This window comes from Rhinolophus sinicus, linkage group LG07 (genome assembly GCF_036562045.2).
Source record: "Rhinolophus sinicus isolate RSC01 linkage group LG07, ASM3656204v1, whole genome shotgun sequence".
Lineage (NCBI taxonomy): Eukaryota > Metazoa > Chordata > Mammalia > Chiroptera > Rhinolophidae > Rhinolophus > Rhinolophus sinicus.
The window spans coordinates 128,473,158-128,489,057 of record NC_133757.1 but is presented as its reverse complement, the minus strand read 5'-3'; the positions used below and the strand labels follow the sequence as shown (position 1 = coordinate 128,489,057).

The following is a 15,900-nucleotide window of genomic DNA, read 5'->3' as shown; positions in this document are numbered from 1 at the left end:
TTCTTGTCTCCTTGCATTAACAACAACCCCTAGCACAGTGCGAAAGCAGTGGTGAGCAGGGATGTCCTGCTGTGTCCCTGGGAGGCTTTGAGTTTCTCACCATTAAGCGAGTTGTCAGCTGTGGTACTTTGTAGATGCTCTTTGTCAAGGTGAGGAAGCCACTCCTGTTCCTAGTTTGCTGGGGGTTGTTATCATGAGTGGGTGTTGGATTTTGCCAAATGTTTTTTCTGCACCAACTGATATGATTGTGTGATTTTTCTATTTTTGCTTGTTGTGTGAGGGATAACATTCATTGATAGTCACATGTTGAACCAGCCTTGTTACCTAAAATAAATCCTTTTTGTTCAGAGTGTATAATTGTTTTTATACATTGTTTGACTCGATTGCTAGTATTTTATTGAGGATTTTGTATGCGTGTTCATAAGGGATATTGGTCCATGGTTTTCTTTTCTTATAGTGCCTTTATCTTGTTTTGGTGTTAGAGTAATTCTGGCCTCATAAAATGTGTTGGGATATGTTCACTCTGCTTCTGTTTTCTGGATGAAGTTGCAGAGAATCAGTACTATTTCTTCCCTTAAGTGTTTGGAGTAAGTCACTAGTGAACCCTTCTGGGACTCGTGCTTTCTGTTCTGGAAGGTTATTATTGATTCTTTATAGATACAGGTCTGTTTAGATTCTCCATTTCTTCTTGTTTGATTCTGTCAGATTGTGTCTTTGAAAGAATGGGTCCATTTCATCAAGGTTATCAAATATGTGGGCAGTGAGTTATTCAGAATATTCCTCCATTATCCTTTCAAGGTCCATGATATCTGTAGTGATGTCACTTTTTCATTTCTGAAATTAGAAATTTCTGTCCTCTCTTTTTATTGTTACTTAGCCTGGCTATAGGCGATTCCATTTTATTGCTCTTTTAAAAGAACTAGCTTTTTTGCTTTTGTTGATTTTTCTATATTAATCTCCTTTTATCAATTTTATTGATTTCTGCTCTGATCTTTATTATTTCTTTTCTTCTGCTTAGTTTGCATTTAATTTGCTCTTCTTTTTCTCATTTCTTTTTCTTCTTTTTTTTTTTTTTAATTTTTATTGGGGAATATTGGGGAACAGTGTGTTTCTCCAGGGCCCATCAGCTCCAAGTCATTGTCCTTCAATCTAGTTGAGGAGGGCGCAGCTCAGCTCCAAGTCCAGTTGCCGTTTTCAATCTTTAGTTGCAGGGGGTGCAGCCCACCATCCCATGTGGGAATTGAACTGGCAACCTTGTTGTTGAGAGCTCGCGCTCTAACCAACTGAGCCATCCGGCCGCCCATTTTTTCTCATTTCTTAGTGAAAGCTTAGGTTGCTGATTGTATATCTTTCATCTTTTCTAAGATACAAGTTCAGTCCTGTAAATTTCCCTTTAGGTACGGCATCCCGCAAATATTGATATGTCATATTCTCATTTAATTCAGAACATTTGGAAATTTCTGTTGAAACTTCTTCTTTGACCCATTTGTTATTTAGAAATGTGTTGTGTAATCTCCATGTATTTTGAATTATTCAGCTATTTTTCTGTTATGGGTTTCGAGTTTAATTACATGTGGTCAAGAGCAAGCGTAGTATAATTTCGATTTTTCTAAACTTGTTAAGTGTATTTTATGACCCAGAATGTAGTCTGTGTTTGTGAATGTCCCATGTGAGCTTGAGACGAATGTGTACTTTACAGTTGTTGGACGAAGTGGTCTGTAGATGTCAGATATATCCAATTGATTTGTGGTGCTCTCAAGTTTACCTGCGCCCTTAATGATTTTCTGCCGGCTGCATCAATCTATTTGTAACAGAGGGACTTAGAAGTCTCCAACTGTGAGAGTGGGCTCACCTATTTCTTCTTACAGCTCTGTCAGTTTTTGCCTCCTGTATTTTGATGCTGTGTTGGCAGGTACATGCGCATTAAAGACTGTTGTGTCTTCTTGGAGTATTGGTCCCTCTATCATTATGTAATGCCCCCTCTTCATCCTTGATAACTTTTCTTGCCCTGAAGTGCAAGTTTGAAGTTTTGAAGTTTCTCCAAAGTGTGCTTTTGCCTTTGAGTGTGCCTTGTAATTATTGATATAGTTGGATCATCGTATTTGTAACTATCTTCTATTTGAAGTTTCTGTTGTCATATCCTCAAGCTCAGAGATTCTTTCTTCAGCTGTGTCCAGCCTCCTAATAGTCCATCAGTGTCATCTTCATTTCTGTTACAGTGTTTGCTCTTTTATTCTGGACTTTCTTTTTGATTCTTTCTTAGAATTTCTATCTGTGTGTGCTTACAGTACCCCTCTGGTTTTGAATGTCATCTACTTTTTCCATTAATTCCTTAGTATATTAAGCACAGTTGTTTAATTCCGGGTCTCATAATTCCAACATCCCTGCCATATCTGACTCTGGCTCTCATACTTGTTAAGTTTCTCCAAAGTGTGCTTTTGCCTTTGAGTATGCCTTGTAATTGTTGTTGCAAGGTAGACATGGTGTGCTGGGTAGAAGGAACTATGGTAAACCCCTCAGTGGGGTAGTGGTGAGGTGGGGGGAGGGCGGCATTGTGCAGCCTGTGAAGGGGCCTTGGGCTCTTGGTGAACCTGGGCAGTTGGCTGTGGACTTCACCGTCCTTCTCAGTTTCGTTTTGGGTTTTTCCCACTTAAATGGAACAGGATGGCTAGAGGCAGCTGGAGTTGGGTGTTTCCATCCCCCAGATCACCTGAGCTCTGGTGAAATAGTTTCTCCCTAAGGCAGGCCTTGTTAAGAAGAACAGAATATTCTGCATTTAAAAAAAAGAAAAGTAATGGTTTCTTTCCCCTCTCTCTACTGCAAGCACGAGAAGGTTTTCTGAGATTCACTGTGAAGACCTGACAGAACTCCTGGGTGTGAAAGTCTGGGGTCCCCCAGGGCTGCCCAGCGCTTTGTCCCGCAGCCGTGTGCTCACTGAGCCTCCCGCAGGTTGTCAGGTCCAACTCAGGTGTCCTGCCCCCACCCTCGTCCCCGCGCGGCTCCGCCCAGTGACGTGTGACGGGATCTGCGTGTCTGTGTCATTCTTAGGAGGCAGCAGTCGGCTGCCACCAGATCTGTGGAGAACTGTTCATTGTTCAGTTTGTTCACCTTTTTCCTCATTGGGACAGAGTGGCAACTTCTATGCTCCTGACACGGCGGACCAGAAACCAGAAGTGCCCATAATGCTTTTTTATTTAATCTTGAATTTTATAAAATTCAATTAAAAACCCCTAAATTGTTTGGAATTAAAAAGACAACCAAGACGTAGTCATTTATTAGCTGAGGTCAGAAATCGAGGCTAGAAATGTAGATTTTTAAGACGTGTTTTAAGATAAGTAACTGTCTACCTCTGGTTTCTCGTATAGTACAGGCCACCAAGAATGGCAGGATGAGTAGCTTGACTGTTTCTCGGAAAACGACTGAAACCATTCGTAATCACATGTCATTGGAACTTGCTGTCCAGAGTCCCTAAAGAGAGGTGCTGCCTCTTTCATTCCACCAGATGTTGGAAACAGTTTTCTCAGAAAGTTAAATGTGAAATTGTGATACGTGTTAAGTTGCTGCGTCCTCACAGACACCCAGCAGCCCCTGGGTTGGACGGTTCTCTGTGGAAGAGGCTGGGATGCTGCCTGAGCATCCGTGACCATATTGAGACAGTCTGTGGCCAGTCAGTGACATTATGCTGTGAAAGAACCTGGAAAAGTTACAGTTTAGAAGATGTTGGGCTAAGTTTAGCAGCAGCCTCTCCAACATGTGGTGACGTTTCTGCTGTGCTCTCGTCCATCCTGTCCCTGACCCCGGCTCATGTCTCACTTCTGCTTGGCAGGTGCCGCTCCTGGCTGCTGGCCGCCTCCCCCGGCCCTGGCACCGTGGACGGTGTCCGTAAATAGATTTGTTGCTATAACACACTCATCCGGTGACTGGAATACTGACCGGGTGCTAATTATATGGCAAGCACTGTGCTAAATACGAGAGAGAACCAGGGAAGACACAATCGCTGCCCACAGGGAGCCTCCAGCCCAGGCAGGACAGGACAGGGCAGTGACCCTGGGCCAGACCAGTGCCTGCGGGGCTTTGGAACAGGGAGGGCGGCCGTGCTGAGATGGCGTGGGTGCCGTCAGCACATGTGCCGGTCCCCCATGGGGCCCAGAGAGCGGCTGGGTGGTGCTCGGCCTGAAGGCAGAGGGGCCACGGGGGCGCGATGGGACTAGAGGGGCAGAGCCCAGCTCTCTGTGCCGTCCCTATCTATCAGGCCCAGGTCTTTAAAAGGGAGAGTTGAGGGGAACGATGTAGTGAGAGCCGTGTTTGGAAAAATCGTTCCAGCTACTAGTGAGGGACGTATTGGTGTCCCAGTGCGAGATGCCAGTCTCTGGAGCTAAGCAGTGCCAGGAAATGAAGACAAGGGGAAGCTTTGAGAGCACCTGAGGGTGGTAGTGAAGGGTAAGGTGGCTGATGGGACCTGGCGCTCTGTGGAGGCTTCCTTCTGCTCAGAGGCCGCTTTTCTCCTATAAGTGCAATAGTCGTGGACATGAGCACCGTATTTCCTCAAAGCCTCGACTCGCTTGGTGACTGGCAAGCGTTAAAACAAGGACACTTTGTTAGAACACATTTAGTAGACTCAGAGAGGGGTAGCACTTCAGTGTTTGGAATTTGACTATATGAACAAAGTAAGTAAAATGCATCTTCTCACCAAGAAACAGATTTTGAAAAGAAGCCCTTCTCTTTGCTAACTGAGCAAGGGTGTAAACAGTACGACGACACAGGTGGCAGTAAATGGCGTTGGAGAAATGACTGGAATCATCTGACATTTTAAATAACTCAGAAGGAGAAGCAGTTTCAGCTGCATCTTCTCAGTCTCGCTGTCAACACCCCTCACTGACTCGCTGTGGGACGGTGCCCGTTGGGGGGCGCGTGGTGATGGCCACTCATGATTTAGTCCCAGGTCAGCGGCTAATACTTGACTGACTATGATTTCAGTGGCTGGTGTCTGCGTATTGGCTTTGTTATGTGCCAGCCCCTCGGTCCACCTGCCCGCACATCGCAGCCGGCCACCCAGCACGCCACACGTCTGTGTGTTACCTACGTGTTTCACGTGTGTTGGTGTGGCTATATGCTTAGTAAGATTGGGGGCACACCAGAATAATTGTTTTCAGTAAGATGTTTCTTTTGTTTTAAAAATATTTTGAGAGAGAAACAGAAGTCTGATTTTTCATCGATGTTTTTAAAATAGATGTTTTGAAATCCAAATCAGCAGTTTGACATTAACCAGGAGTGTTGTTGAACCTTCAAAACAGAAAAAAGCTTTCAACGTAGAATTGTATCATATAGTGTATTACATAGTGTTTTATACAGTGTATTATATAGTGTGTCATGCTCTATCATGTAGTGTATTATATAGTGTCATATATAATTTATTATATAGTGTGTTTTATAGTATATTATATAGTGTATTATGTCGTGTATTACATAGTTTATTTATACAGTGTATTGCATACTATGTTATAGTGTATTATGTTAGTGTATTATACAGTGTATTATATAGTGTATTATGTAGTGTATTTATACAGTGTATTACATAGTATATTATAGTGTATTATGTAGTGTATTTATACAGTGTATTATATAGTATATTATAGTGTATTACGTAGTGTATTTATACAGTGTATTACATAGTATATTATAGTGTATTATGTAGTGTATGCACAGTGTATTATACAGTGTATTATGTCGTGTATTACATAGTGTATTTATACAGTGTATTACATAGTATATTATAGTGTATTATGTAGTGTATTTATACAATGTATCATGTAGTGTATGTGCAGTGCATTCTACAGTGTATTGCGTAGTGTGTGACGTAGTATGGTGCTGTCCCTGGGACCCTGAGTGAGCTAGATTTTGTCCCTGTCCTCAAAGAACTTGAAGTTTCTTCAGATAATCGTTGAATACCATGCATGTATTGGAAATACCATGGAGGTAATGTCCTCACACCCTTCTGTGTCTCTCTGCTACTTCTTGTTTGTCTCCTTCACATCTACTCAGAGCAGTGATCCAGGAGGTTGGCCCTTGGGCATCTTAAACTTTCCGTTCACACTCACTTCCTAAGTATCTCGTCCAGTATCAAAGCTTTAAATTCCATCTGGAAAGTAATGGCGCTCGGGTTTATAACTACAACTCCGACCTCCACCTGAACTCCAGTCTTTATATCCTCTTGGATGTCACCACCCCCACTTGCATGTCTAATTGGAATTTTTAAATGTCTGAAATTGACCTCATCTGCCTAAGGCCAGACTCACTCCTATCAGCCAATGGTAACTCCATCTCTCCAGTTGCTCAGGCCAAAACCACTGCAGTAAATATGGACTCATTTCTTCTCATGTAGCTTATCTGATTCATCAGCAATTCCTGTTAGTTCCAAAATATATTCAGAGCTCGATAACTCGTCCCCATGGTGGTGGCACACTGTCATCTCTTGCCTAGATCACTATAAAAAGGTGCCGACTCGTGTCCCCTCGCCTCCTGCTCTCAGCACAGCAGCCAGAGGTGTCCTGTCAGAGCATAGCGACCTGTCCCTTCTCCACTCACAGTTCTGAGCCGAGCGGCAGCCACACGCGTCCTCGTAGCCTGGAGCGAGCGAGGCATCCACACCTGCTCTCCCCTGGTCCTGAGTGTTCTGCCCGCCTGCAGGTCTGGTTCACAGGTCACAGGTTGCCGGCTCCGGGAGGCCTCTCCATGTGCCCAGCCGGAAAGTTAGCCTTTCTCCCCAGCTCTTCCCAGCTTCTTCTTCACCTTTGTTTTCTTTCTCAGCACTAGCACTACCCAGCCTGCCATAATGAAACTTCACGTGTTTGGTAATTATCTGCACCACCACCGAGTGCAAGCTCCACGAATGCAGGGCTCTTTCTCTTTCGTTCACCTTGTGGTCCCTGGTGCCTGCACATAGTAGGCATTCAATAAATATTCTTGCATAAAAGTGTACGATGCAGCTCTGGAAAGAACACAAACTTGTTTTGTAAAGAGCTTGGAATGAATATTTTAGGCCATCGTTTTTTATCTAAGTACAGGCAAGAGAGACAGCTGAATAGAGGAAGCATATGTTCTAGGTTTAAGTGCTTTGTTTATTTTATGGTTTATATACCAATTTCCTGCCTACGCTCACCCTGTTCTTGGAGACCAAATCCCGCCCACACCCCATAATGACCCCCACCCCCCACCCTGTATGCCCCATGAGTCTGCCTTTCTGGGCACAGCTTCCTGGACTGGGAGTGGGTACCTGGCGTTTGAACCATGAAGGAACTAAAGCTGGGAGTTCTTGCAAATTTGGGGTCAGTGTCTAGATGTGCTCCTCGAAAGCCATGGCAAGTGAGAGTTTGGGGAGCTGCAAAAACAAAGAAACCTATATTGAGGAAGGAGTGCTGAGCCAGGATGTGGCGAGGCCTTGGGCCAGAGCCCTGGTGCCTTCCTGGGGGCGAGGACAGTGCACCCTGGTGACGGAGCTGGTGTCCAGGGGCCTGGCTGAGCTGGTCACTGCTGTCTCTGACTTGCTTCCCCTGTAAGTTCACTGCTACTTGAGACAGCCAGTGTGACTTCGGTTTTCATGTACAGAGCAGGCAAACTACCCACTGACATCCGCATCAGCAAGTACCCAATTTTTGATAGCATCACCTCTTTTATCCCTGAAATTCATGGCTCTAGTGGTGGGAAAGAGAAATGGGATTTTACAGAAGTCCGAGCTGTTTGTCAGCTCTGTTTTCATCTGCAAATTACAGACTTTTTTTTTAAATCAGGTACCTTCTAAGTAAGAAATTGGCACTTTGCTTAGTCTTTTTTTCCTTCTAGAAAGTTATTTAGCTACAGAAGGTTCAAATAGAGTCACAGTGATTGATTTCAGCTCCTTCTACGAGTCATGACATTGTTCTCCTTGTAAGGAAACCATTTACCTCTACTTTCACACTGAGTTTCTGATTACTGATGTATTTCTTAAAGGAAGATTTAAAACAAAAAACAACAACCTGGGGAATACCTGAGGAAACAAATTGAGGACCAGTTGAAAATACACGATTTACTGGGCTCGGGACGGGGGAGGGGCCGGGTTGCTGGAGGAATTGTTTGAAAAATTAAAATCCAGCAAATCAATCAAAACGAATCATTCATGAACGAAAAGCTGTGTTAAATGGTCGTAAACATTTAACCCTCTCCGGGTGATGTGAATAGTGAGTTGCTGATTCTGGGGGTAATTGCCGGCCAAGGGACGTGAATGTAGAAATCCCGACAATTATTAACTGACGTGGATGAGAGGAGCCCCGAGGACGCTGGGCCCTCGTGGCTCAGGAAGCCGGGGTCAGGGACACCACCTGCTTAACACGCGTAGTTAAAATTGTCCCAGTCTTCACTGTTTTCAGAATCCTCTTTTTAAAAGAAATTCAGAGTGATCTTTTAAGAAATATACCTGCTAACAACTTTTACGTTTCATTTTAATTACTTCTATTAATTTCAAATTTAATTAAGCAATATTTTGTGAATTAAGATTAAAACCCAGATGAGTCCGGTTTTTCAAAATGTCTCAATGTTTCTGTCACCTTATATCCTTCTATGTGCAGACAGCCACATACATACAATTCAGGGTTATGGATTTGGGATAATTTTCCTTATTGCTTTTATAGTGAGCTTCTCTGCATTGTTTTAATTATTTGTACTGAGCATATCTAATTTTTATAAAAATAATTGAGTGATTTTTTTTTTCTTTTTAACAAAAGTGTGAAGGAAGATTGGAGCAAATGTGCCAATATATTAACAGCATTAACTTTGGGAAGCTGCAATGTAGATTTTTATTATTTCCTGTATTTTCTTGAAATGTCACAAATTAAGATATTAAAAGAACTTAATGGCTGATGTGTAGGTATCTTCTTGCTTTAGCTAGAAGATACTTATTACAGAACCACAAGGCTTCTCTTAAAAAAAAAAAAAAAAAGGCAGCATTACAATTTATGTAGTAAATACCCACTTCCTAGGAAGTCAGTAATCAAAAAAGGACTTTACGTAATTAAAACTTTTGTCAAAAAACATGTTCACTAAAGGTCATGCACTTTATTCCATAAAGATCTCAGACCCTCCATCAGAAAATACTGACTTTCGTGTATTTTAACATGTTTTTATTATCTAATATCCAAATCCTCTGGCAATTGAGAGTTGGACATTTGAAGGGAGAAATACAGACCAAAGGATACAAGGAAGTACTAGGAAGTCCTCTTTGATATAGTGCTTGCAGTAACAAGAAGGAAGAGTTGACTGCCTGACAGAAGGAGGAAATCAGCCAATTTTTAAAAATGGAAACAAACAAGAGCCAGAAAGACACTATGGTTAGAGAAGACTTAGTGTGGGGCAAATGTTCTGCTCACCTGTGTCGTTCTTCAGTGCACACACTACAGAGCACAGATTTCTCTAATCATAATTACGACACTGAGTCATTTAAAATTCTATTTTGTATATTTAAATTAAAAATTCAGAAGTATTTAAAATATATTTTTATACAGCCATCAAACTAGTTCCATAGAATTTTGGAACTTGAAGGACTAATTTTGTGTAATTTGGAAACTAACTTAGTGTCCCCATTCCAAACGAGGCCTTCTCTAATTGTCACTTTGTACTTTGCTGTGTGCAAATACTCTGATTCGCATCCAGGCACATAGCATCAGTCCATCCATTTTCTGTCTGTGAAGCAGGGGATGCTGGTCTTCAAGGGAACGTTTTAAGTTCCTAAGACAGAAAGTGCACAGCGTGAGTCCTACATCCATAGCTCAACAGCCCATGTTCTCCAGGGCGGAAATGATTCCATTCACGACCCACGTTCTGTGGGGCTGGCTGTGAAAATTGCTGCAGGAAACCTCATTGGCTGTAAAGCTTGGAGACATGCTCCCACAGATGCTGCATTTATTTTTCCTTAACTTGGCCCACCCGTGGATCACACCACTTGCTGTTGACAAAGGAGGACATCCTGGTAGAACAGGCCAGTGAGAACGTTTCTGGAGCGCACACGTCCCGTGGGTGAGTGGTGGGGTTAGCCTTCTCCTATGTGGTGTTCACATATTTAACATTTCGCAGAGCTGGAGAGTTGGCATATAGTCCCGGCGTTCTTCCAGTGACGTCAACACAGACAAACATTGTTCTCAGTGAGGCTTGTCCAGTGGGGCACATTGTCAAAATCTCTTTAGATCTGTGGCATATTGTGCTTCATAAACTCCTTATAATCTGGATGTGGTTGAAGGGACTTTTAATGACTGAATGGTGCTGAGAGTGAAAATGAAGTGTCTCAACTTACAAACCAAGACGCAGCCCTGGAAGTCAGCCTTGCCGTGTGTGCAGTGAGGAACGGGCCTTGGGCTATGTCCCCAGACCTGTCTGTAGTGATGCCACTGGAACTGTCACCCCCATCCCTGCTCAGTGCTACAGTAGATGGTGATGGCGGTGCTGTCTGGTCACTGGGACCCTACTCTGCATTCACTCTGACGTGGCCACGGTGCACTTTGCAATGGTAATGGTGGCAGCCATGTGGACAACACGTCTGCAGAAGGGGGTGGCAGGCTGCCCAGTCATTGATGTGACGCGTGGTGAATCCCTTACTATTGGGCAGGAGGTGGGGTGGGAGGGGGCGGTCCTGAGGTGTTTGGAGCCAGAAGTTGGCTGGACAGGGTGACCCACCGGATGTGATGAGAAGATGGGACAATTCCTTTATAATAGGGGGACACAGATCAAAGTGGCCATGTGTTCCCCAGCTTGAAGTGCCTTTGGGCCATCCACGTGACACTGGCTGTAGATGGTTAGGAGGTAGGCAGTTCCTGGTGCAGACAGTGAAGGCAGACAGGGTTCTGATGGGGGACTCATTCACAGAGGAGAGGAGATGTTGAAGGGACGTGAGGGAGAAGATGTGAGCCACGGCAACTCCAGGTTCAGAAGGAAAGAGCGGGACAAACTAGGGTCCTGTCCACCGCGTCTCTGAGGCAAGTTCAGAGGTGGGACGTAGAAGGCATGCAGGCAGCTCTGAGAAGCCTCCATCTGTGGTCCAGGGTGGCAGTGCCCGAGGTCACATATGCAGTCACTGTGTGACCCTGTGGAGTCGAGTTCGTGCCCTTCCTGCCTCTCCCATCACCCACTGGCCTCGTGTGTTCACTGCTGTGTCCAGGTTCAGCCAGGTGGGCGAGTTCAGCCGAGGAAATGGTTGTTCATTCCTCCTAACCTCCATAGGTGTGTTTTTCCCAAAAGGAAAGAATTGAAATCAGTATCAAAATGCTCAGGCCAATCAGAAACATAATAGTAGTCAGTGTTCAAAGATCACCTCAAACAATGGCGTTCCCTGTAATAAAATCCACTTCCTTGGAGATCTGTGTGTGTGTGTGTGTGTGTGTGTGTGTGTGTGTGTGAGAGAGAGAGAGAGAGAGAGAGAGAGAGAGAGAGAGAGAGAGAGAGAGAGAGAGAGAGAGAGAGAATGTCATCTCAGACGACAGGCTGAAGTTGCCACCAGCAAGTATTCTCAACATCCTTTCTTTGGATGAGACGTGGCCACTTTTACCACGTTGTTTGAATCTTCTACATGGTCTCAGGGGGCTTTCAGGGTGAAAGCAAGTGCGGGAGGTCTCTTGGTCCTTGTCAGCTAGAGATGTCACTGCACACGCTTTTCCCTTTACCTGCCAGCATTCATAGTAAAGCCATCTGTGCGCAGATCGCTGCGTCCCCACAATCCAGCCTCTGGCTTCCTAAGCCTCACTGTGGGGAGGGGGCAGGCACGTCTCCTGACCGGTACCATCGCCAAAGATGAGAACAGTAATAACAACAACAGGTACTGAGACTGCTGCATTTGTCTGTCCTGCGAGGCTGTCCCAGCTCCGGCTCTGACCTGCCTGGGAGTGAGACAGGCAGTCTGCAGGGTCAGGGTCAGCGCGTCGGTGCACAACGAAGATCGATGTGGGCTCTTTAGTTTGTTTTTTGAATTAATTGAATTCATTGTGTCCAGATTGGCCTCCACACTTTTCTAGTACAGTCTGTGCTCTGTTAATAACATTTATGAATCTAGCATCTCACACAGAAAAAGTGTAATGAAGACAGATTGCTAGACCAACCCACAGATTTCACAAAAATTAATCAAAACCTATCCATAAATAATGCTAAAATATTAAAATCATGTAACTTGTTTTTTTCACTTGTGATTTCTGCTTTTGTGACTATCATTGGGGAAAGCAGTGATATTTAATTTGGTCTCGTAGTTTCCAGGATTTTTTTTAAGTAATATGAAGGTTTACAGATGGGTTTTTAAATTCTCTGTCAACTTAGATGATCAACTATTAGCAATTTCAATCTCTCTACTTAAAAGAATAAATGTAATGAAAGTATTGTCATGTAAACCACAGATGTCTAGTGAACTTACTTTTTTTTATTATTACAAGCCTTTTTAAAGCTGGCACTGTTTATGTTGCTGTTTAGAGGCTGGATCTCTGAACAGTTAGTTGTGTGTGTTCATTTATACTAAAGTGCAAATGTACGCTTTTACTTTTTTATTTCTGTAGGGATTTTAATCTGAAATCATTCCAGCTGTCTGACTGGCATTTTCTCCAAGGCAGCTTTGAAGCAACCTGACCTAGAAATTTCTATAAATAAGACTTTCTTTGAAAAGCTAAGGGGAATAAGACAGGCTAGGCTACAGGTAACAAAGGGGTCATATGCCCAGGGACAGGCCTAGGCAGTGTCCCTGGGCACAGGGCCCCTTGGAAGCCCAGTGGCCTCCCCAGGAGGAAGAGGGATGCAGAGCTGACCGTGTCCTGTGGGCAGGGCCCTTGAAGTCCGGCCACCAGTTGCTCGGTCTGGTCTGGGAAGCCTTCTTCCCATGTCCTCTTCCAAAATAAGGTACTTCCCCAAACAGGAGTTAGACCATATCAGAATCTTATTTATGGTAGAATTTTGATTGAAAATCACTTTTTGATTTCTCCTTTTCAGGCATGAAAGTTTTATTTTTGGCATTGGCTCGAGAAAAATGTCTGTCTATGCCCATGTCTCTGCCTCTGGGTCCACATCAGAGCTTGCAGCTGTTCGTTTTTATTTTCTGTATTTTTCTAGTGTCAAATATAATTCCATATAGTTGATGTGAAATAGATATTAGTGATGCCATAGTCGGGTAGAAATGCATGCCTGGAAGTAGAGTGAACACTGAGCATGCGCGTGCTGTCCTTACCGCTCGTCTGTGGGGTGCCGAGAGCACGTGGGGACAGCAGGGTGCGAGGGCGGGGCCAGGCCGTGTCCCCAGCCACCACCTCCTCACCACAGTTCTCTGCAGCTTTCTGCTTCAGGCCTCGTGACTTTCGTCTGTACAATGGACTTCATGTTTTCCTGATAAGATGTTGAGGGGATTAAAGAAAACTGTTGAGAAAGTGCACGTGCTCAGTCAGTCTCACCTGTCTCTCTGAATGGCAGTGTTGTGACGAACACTCTCGAGTGTACCGTCACAGGCGGTATTGGCCGCGGATGTCCCCAGCCTAGTGTTTCAGCTGTGGGAGTGGAAGTACCTGTCTCCCATCAAGGAGGCAGAAGGTCGGCTGAGGCAGGAAGCAGGGCTGGGTTAGTCCTTCTAAAGGCCCAGCCTCAGGCACACTGGCCCTTTTAACCGTTCCAGATCCTTCTTCTCACTCGCTGAACAAAGAAGAACAAGACAGGATGAGAAAGAGGCACCTGGACCCAATTACATACTGTGTTTCCCCGAAAATAAGACCTAGCCGGACAATCAGCTCTAATGTGTCTTTTGGAGCAAAAATTAATATAAGACCCAGTCTTATTTTACTAGAAGACTGGGAACATAACATAACATCACATCACATCACATCACATCACATCACAACACAACACAACACAACACAACACAACACAACACAACATAACATAACATAACATAACATATAACATAACGGGTCTTATGTTAATTTTTGCCCCAAAAGATGCATTAGAGCTGACTGTCTGGCGAGGTTTTATTGTTGGGGAAACACGGTAGCACTGACTACAAAAACCACTTTAGGGTGGGATGTAGCCCAGATGGGTTCTCACTCTGGGAAGTCTGTGCTGGGAATTACGCACGTGAATGCCACTTATGATTTTTCTTGTTGGCGGTCTCGGGGTGCAAGCATGTGCATTTTGTACTTCGTTATTGCAGTAATCTGACCCCAAAAAAGATTGTGAAAGTTTGGAAACTTGAGGTTTTAAATTTGCTTATTATAAATGTACAGCCTATTTCTGTGACGTAGGTGTACCATCCTCTCTGTGCCGTCGTGTCTCGGACTAAATAAGGCATAGGAATGAGGGACATCTCAGGTAAAAGCTCTAAAAATGTATGGCTCTCTGTATTTTTATTTAGGACAAGCAAGGTATAATATTCTTCTGAAATGTTCCCTTCACACAAATGTATTCTCTTCGGTTTATACATAGACTTTTTATTGCAAATCTCCATTCGGGCCGCATTGCCTTCCAAGAATAGAAGTAAGACATAATAATGGCTGACACAGCAAAAGCCGCTCTTTTCTATCATTGTAATAATAATGAAAATAGATAACATCGTTGAGTGCTTAATGTATGCTGAGTATTTTGCTGAGTAGATTATAAGCTTTATTGTCTGTAAACTCAAAACATCTCTGCAAATGATGGTAAAGAGGATAAATAACTCCCAGAACAGTGAATGGTGGCACAAAAATCCCACCCGAGTCTGATGAGGACCCCATGGGTGACAGACGTTTTTCTGAATGCTCCTTGGATGTCTCAGTCTTATTGCTATATGCATCATTTCCGGACTTTATCCATCTTCATATTTTCTATTCATTTCCTACACTTAATCTGTGCCGCTCTAAAGGGACTTCTCCTAATTGATAGAGAGGGATTGCTTCTCATAACACGTCTCAAAATTGCTTTTGATTCTTTCGTTTTTCATAGTGGAATGATTGCTTAAAATCTTTTCATAAAAGAGTAATAACGTTATCCTGGAATAAATTTGATGACAGAATGAAGCACCTTAGCCTTCTTGCTATAACATTTTAACATCCCACAGAGAGAACAGTGGACGGAAACTTGTGGATCGCTTAGGAGTTCCCCTTAAACTTGCAGTAGGGGTGATTCCTCCAGGGACAAGGTGTGATGCCCACCTTTTATGTCAGCAAGTTATGTCAGTTCTTCGAAGTTGTGGAGAATTGTTAGGCTTCAAATAGTAAGTTTATGGAAAAGAAATAGAGACATGTGTGTGAGTAGGGAATTTTCTGATCTATTTAAAACTGCATTCTTAACTAATTATCTAGATTATAATCACTATAAAGAAAAACTAAGAATAAACTTGCTTCACTGGTGCTATTTAAAATATTTACAACTTAGGATAATTTAGTTACATATATATATTTTATTGTTGCTACAAATGATTTTTCCAAATTTCACAACATAAAAGCCACTTTAATATTTTCCTTAAAGATGCTATCCTAGAGAGGGTAGAATTGCATGAATTGCGCCCTTTGAGAGGGTCTTGTACCATGATGGTTTGAATTAAATATTAACCAATTCTCCCAAATTATTGTGTGAAATATTTAGAAGTGAATTGCTTAAAATTCTGGTAGTAGATGTATTATTTTACGGTGTATATACAAAGGAAACATTGAATGCATTTTTCACTAATCTCTATAGACACATATATTGTTGATGGCCTTTCTGCCATTTTCCTATATTGTACCAAAATCATCAGACGATAACAGGATATCCCCATGCAAAAGAATGGAGTTGGACCCGTACCTCACACCACATGCAAAAGTTCACTCAAAATGGATCAAAGACCTAAATGTAAGAGCTAAAACTATAAAACTCTTAGAAGAGAACAGGAGAAAATCTTCATTA

General features: G+C 43.2%; 1 protein-coding gene across 18 annotated transcripts in view; it reads left to right on the top strand.

The window, feature by feature from the left end:
* CAMK2D (calcium/calmodulin dependent protein kinase II delta) overlaps nucleotides 1–15,900 on the top strand; it is a 185,654-nt gene that overhangs the window by 108,157 nt on the left and 61,597 nt on the right. The gene's annotated exons all lie outside the window — the stretch shown is intronic.